We start from the raw sequence: 6,246 nt of genomic DNA, 5'->3' as shown, positions 1-6,246 counted from the left end.
GTCCCAAAACTCAGAGATAGGTCTCTGAAGCCCCTATCTTGGTCTGATAGATGGTTTCCCATGCTAAGCAGACTCCACTGGAGTCGGCGTGGCACGAACCCAGGGCCTCATGCATGCAAGGTAAGTGCTCTACCACTGAGCCACCTTCCCAGCCCATAGCCTTGAGCTGAAGAGCTCAGGGAGAGCGCCCAGGCCCAGCGTTCAAGACCCATGACCGACAAAAAAAAACAACTATCTCACAGGAGCTGTGAATGTGGCTTAGTGATAGAGTGCTTGCTTTGCATGCATGAAGCCCTGTGTTCAATTCCTCAGTACCACATAAACAAAAAAGGCCAGAAGTGGCGCTGTGGCTCAAGTGGTAGAGTGTTAGCCTTGAACAAAAGAAGCTCAGGGACAGTGTCCAGGCCCTAAGTTCAAGCCCCAGAACTGGGGGGGGGGGGGGAAGCAATGCCTCATGTATTTTAGCCAACTATCATCCCTTGGCCTAGTCAAGCTGCACCAAAATGTAACAAGTTTACCCTTGTTAACTTGCTTCAAGCAATTATTTTAATGTATAAAGATTATATATATGTGTGTATATATATATATATATCTTATATAACATGGGAATAGAAAAATGCTAATAGGTGTAACAACATAATGAGAAACTGCATAATTACAATGTATCATGTTATTTGGTAGTATCTGGTATTTGTAACTTCCCTTTTCTACTACTCATTCTATTCCTTTTGCCTTCAGCAAGCACCTCAACTGTGACTATTTGGTGGGATGATTCAAATCATTCTAAAGGATTTAGAACTATGGGTAGTTCTTCCTAAATTGTTTTTCATTGACCTTAGTCATAGAGCATAATATTTGGATATATCTTAAAGGACATTGGTTCCAGTCATAATCTTCTCTAATAGCCAGGCCAGTTCCTGTAACTTCCTTCGTTGCCTGTTGATTCTCACGAATGTGGAGTATAAAGTGGTCAGATGGTCAGTGACTCCTGATAGAAGCATTCCTCTCGAGTTGACACCTCTAGACCAGCAAACCCATGAGAGTAGAAAACAAAAATATTGCTAGTAGATCATTGGTCATAATAGTGAGTGGACTACTCATATTTTCACTCTTCATTCCTAGATCCAAAAACAGCCCCATATACTAGAAGTTGATCCAAAATATCTACAGAACCTATCGCAGCACCAAGTTATTGCCACCCAGCTGTCTTCACCCTAGCTTCAAATTGAATCTGATTCTTTAAAAAAAAAAAAAAATTCAGGAGCTAGGGTATAGCTCAATGATAGGGTGCTAGCCTGCTACATGAAAGCACTGGGCTCAATCCCTGATGCTGGGAGATAGGGGAAGGTGTGCCTGTTCTATGAAACTGTGTGTGGGTTATGGAGAGCATAGTAAGAACAGTGAGTTCCATGGGTTGTACCCATATTGCACTTCTTTTGCTGTGAAGGAAGTTCCTGATCAGAAACAACGCCATTATATGTATAAAATGTTCTTTAAATTGTCAAACATTCTTTAAGTCCTCGGACGGGAAACGTACCCAACCTAGAATGTCTATCCCAGTAAGGACAACACAGCACATTGCATTTTCTTTTTTTTTTTCCAGTCATGCATTTTATTTTATTTTTTATTTTTTTGGTCGGTTGTGGGGCTTGAACTCTGGGCTTGGGCGCTGTTCCTGCGCTCTTCAGCTCAAGGCTAGCGCTCTACTGCTTGAGCAACAGTGCCACTTCTGGTTTTCTAGTGTTTTTGTTTTGTCGGTCGTGGGGTTTGAACTCTGGGCCTGGGCGCTGTCCCTCAACTCCTCAGCTCTTCAGTTCAAGGCGAGCGCTCTACCACTTGAGCTACAGCGCCACTTCCAGTTTTTTGATGGTTTATTGGAGATAGGAGTCTCATGGTCTTTCCTGCCTGGGCTGGCTTTGAACCGGGATCCTCAGATCTCAGCCTCCTGAGTAGCTAGGATTACAGGCGTGAGCCACCAGCGCCCGGCTTTCTAGTGGTTTTTATTGGAGATAAGAGTCTCAGGGACTTTCCTGCCCAGGCTGGCTTTGAACCGAGATCCTCAGATCTCAGCTTCCTGAGTAGCTAGGATTACAGGCGTAAGCCACCGGTGCCCGGTTTTATTTTTTTATCATGGTCTGCAACATTTGTAAGTTCTATGAGCTTTGCAATACAGTTATTTCTTCCACGTTGGGTGATATGTACATTTCTTTTGTTTTGCATGGCATCAGCTGTTCCCTCTTTCCCACTTGTTCCCTCTCTCCCATCGCTGCCATTGAGTTGCTTAGTTCATTTTGATCAATGTCCAGTGCAGCTGATGGGTCCCCCTGTAGTATGTTTTCCCTGATTCTCTCTAGTTCTGTGTCCTCCTGGTTTCCCTCCAGTGTACACATATATACTATATATGTGATCAGCAGCATGGGGTTATTTAGTAGTGATTCGACCAGATGAATGGAAGTCCTTTGTTTCTTAATTAAGTCTTGTTAATTTTGTCATATCACCTTACATTTTGGATTTAACATCCACTTATCAGGGAGACCATGTGCCGTTTGTCTCTGCTCTTGGCTTACCTAGCTCAACATGATTTCTACTAGCTCCATCCATTTCCCTGCAAATGCCATTATTTTGTCCTTTCTTTTTTTTTTGGGTCCGGTCATGGGGCCTGAACTCTGGGCCTGGGTGCTGTCCCTCGGCTCTTCAGCTCAAGGCTAGTGCTCTACCACTTGAGACACAGCGCCACTTCTGGCTTTTTTCTGCTTATGTGGTGCTGAGGAATCGAACCCAGGGCCTCATGCTTGCAAGGCAAGCGCTCTACCACTGAGCCACCTTCCCAGCCCCTATTTTGTCCTTTCTAATGGCTGCATAATATTCCATTGTGTATAGATACCACAATTTTTGGATCCATTCATCTGTGGTGGGACATCTGGATTGTTTCTGTATCCTGGCTATTGTGAACAGTGCTGCAATAAACATTTAGGTGTGCATTTTATCTTTGTAGGTCATGAGGCTTGAACTTTGGGCCTGGGTGCTGTCCCTGAGCTCTTTCTCTCAAGGCTAGCATTCTACTACGAGCCACAGAGCAACTTCTGGTTTTCTGGTGGATAATTGGAGATAAGAATCTCACAGATTTTCCAAGGGGCTGGGAAGGTGGCTCAGTGGTAGAGCGCTTGCCTTACATGCATGAGGCCCTGGGTTCGATTCCTCAGCACCATAAGCAAAAAGAAAAAAAAGCCGGAAGTGGCGCTATGGCTCAAGTGGTAGAGCGCTAGCCTTGAGCTGACGAGCTGAGGGACCGCCTAGGCCCAGAGTTCAGGCCCCACGACTGGACCAAAAAAAAAAAGAATCTCACAGATTTTCCTGCCTGGGCTGGCTTCAAACTGTGATCCCAGATCTCACCCTCCTGAGTAGCTAGGATTACAGGCATAAGCCACCAGTGCCCAACTCTACACTGCCTTTAAAAAGTATATTTGCTGGATGCTGCTGGTTTATGCCTGTAATTCTAGCTACTCAGGAGGCAGAAATTTGAGGATTAGGGTTTGAAGCCAGCTTGGGCAAAAAAAAGTCCCCATGGGACTCATCTCCAATTAACCACTCAAAAACTGGAAGTGGTGCTGTGGCTCAAGTGGTAGAGCTCTATTCTTGAGCACAAAGAGGCTCAGGGACAGCACCCAGGTCCTGAGTTCAAGCCCCATAACTGACAAAATAAATTCATTATTATTTTAAAGGTGATGTACAGAGGACTTACAGCTCTGTGGTATGTGTGTGTGTGTGAGAGAGAGACAGACAGAGACAGCAGTTTGCTGTAACTAGGCTGATTAGCTGGGGCATGGGTACCATTGAAGCTCTGAGTTCAAACCTGGGGGCTTGGCTGGGATATGGCCCTGGAATCACACACACACACACACACACACACTATGTATTGAGTGCAAAATGAATACATACTGTATGATTCTATTTATATGAAGTTATAGACTAGACTAGATGGTCTTTCAGGGAAGGGAATATTCTGTATCTTTGTTTTTTGTTTTGCCAGTCCTAGGGCTGGAACTCAGGGCTTGGGTACTGTCCCTGAGCTTCATTTGCTCAAGGCTAGCACTCCACCACTTGAGCCACAGTGCCACTTCCAGCCTTTTCTGTTTGTGTAGTTCTGAGGAATCAAACCCAGGGCTTCATGCATCCTAGGCAAGCACTCTACCACTCGGCCACATCCCCATCCCCTCTAAATCTTAAATGAATATAATTTCATGAGGGTACATAGTTTTCCTGGCTTTATGCTTGCTAGGCAGGCACCCTAGCCATTTTTTGCTTTTTTTTTCTTAAAAAAAAAAAAAGGTCTCATGTTTATGCTTGTGTCTGAGCTTAAGCCTGTCATGCTCCTACTATAATTTCCCTTGTTTGTTGAGATGGGGATGTCACCAGCTGTTGCCTGAACTAGTCTTGACAATAATCTTCCCAATATCTGCCTCCCATTTAACTGGGATTACAGGTGTAAGCCACTGTATCTGGTTTGGGTATTCACATTTGTCAGAATTCATCTAGCTATTCACTGCACTATCTTAGCACAGTTACATTTTATTATAAGAGTAATACAGGTTTTTGTTTGGTTTTTGTTTTTGCCAGTCCTGTGGCTTGCACTCAGGGCCTGGGTACTGTCCCTGAGCTTCTTTTGCCCGAGACTAGCTAGCACTCTCCCACTTGAGCCACAGCCCCTCTTCCAGCTTTTTCTGTTCATGTGGTACTGAGGAATTGAACCTAGAGCTTCATGAATGCTAGGCAAGTACTCTAGCACTAAGTCACACTCCCAAAGAACAGTTCTATGATGATGTCAAACATTTTCTTTGTATAGATCTGCCCATTTCTGTGCTACATACTTTTTTGTTGTTATTGTCAGTCATGGGGCTTGAACTCTGGGCCTGGGTGCTGTCCCTCAGTTCTTCAGCTCAAAGCGAGTGCTCTCCCACTGGAGCCACAGCGCCACTTCCGGTTTTCTAGTGGTTTACTGGAGATGAGAGTCTCACCGATGTTCCTGCCCCGGCTGGCTTTGAACCGCGATCCTCAGATGTCAGCCTCCTGAGTAGCTAGGATTACAGGCGTGAGCACCCGGCGCCCGGCTGAACATCCCTAACTCTTAAGCTCCCAGCTCTGAACCAGCCAGCAGCTGTTCTAGGATGAAAGGCATTGCTCTACTAAAATAGAGCTGTCTAAAGGAAGTGGAGAGCCACACTCCAGACAGGTGAACAGCAAGCCTTGGGGAGAAGGCCTCCCCTCAGAGACGGGTTGCAGACGGACGAGTCTCACAAAGCGGAAAAGACTGTAACTCGTTACAGTCAAACCGGGCTTAGAAGTAGTCAGTGGTCCTACCGCGCCGCTATTTTGAGGCGTGGCTGTCTTCCACCTCCTGAGTGGAGTGGGAGGCTGGTGGCAGTGGGTGAGTATGTGGTCACTGACGGGCCCTCTAGCCCTGTACTCCAGCCATCAGAGGTGACCCCCAAGATAAGCACAGGGCTTTCACTCCCTGCATGGTCACCACCTAGGGAGAACACTAGGCACCGCCCAAGTCTGGGCGATTCCCTTATGGGCGGGACTTCACTAGTAGCCTCCTACTGATTGGCCGATTTCGGACACGTCTCAAGCCAATCAAAGAAGACCCGTCCCCCACCCGCTCCCGCCTTCTCGGACCCTGGGAAGCTGCATTCCGTAGGTTGGGTAGTGAGTGGCCGTGTTGCACACCACACCCCCTGCTGTCCTGCTCTCCTGTCACGTCACTGGATAGAAATGAGCCCATTCTTCCCAGAGCGAGTTGCTTTAGTCGAATAACGTGAAAAGTGGGTTAAGGCGGTCAGTCGCGAAGATGGGGAAAGTGCCCAGGTCCGCTCACTAAACGTCTACGCCAGCAAAAAGCCTACTGGCTCCCAGTGGCCAGTGAGCTGAATAGCACTTTAGATGAGCCGGTACAGTGACCAGGAGCGCGGCCATCTGAGCAGCCTGAAGCTTACTTTGGCTTATGGGCTGGTCATGCGTATCCTTGCAGTTATACTTCCAGAGTGTTTTGTTGAGCTGCAGATTAGTACTAAGAACCGTTACTTCCTGAGGGAAGACCAATGGACTGGCGGGCTTGGATTCCCGGCAACGCGCTGAGAGTTTGCTTGCTTTTGGCCCCTCGCGGTTCCTGTAGCGTCCTTAGGAATCGCGCCCCTAGAAACCGCCGGCCGCCCGCTGGGACGGTGGGTCGCTAGAGGCGGCGCCAGC

This window comes from Dipodomys ordii, unplaced genomic scaffold (assembly GCF_000151885.1).
Source record: "Dipodomys ordii isolate 6190 unplaced genomic scaffold, Dord_2.0 Scaffold63, whole genome shotgun sequence".
NCBI lineage: Eukaryota > Metazoa > Chordata > Mammalia > Rodentia > Heteromyidae > Dipodomys > Dipodomys ordii.
The sequence above is the reverse complement of the archived record's forward strand: the minus strand, read 5'-3'. Positions refer to the sequence as shown.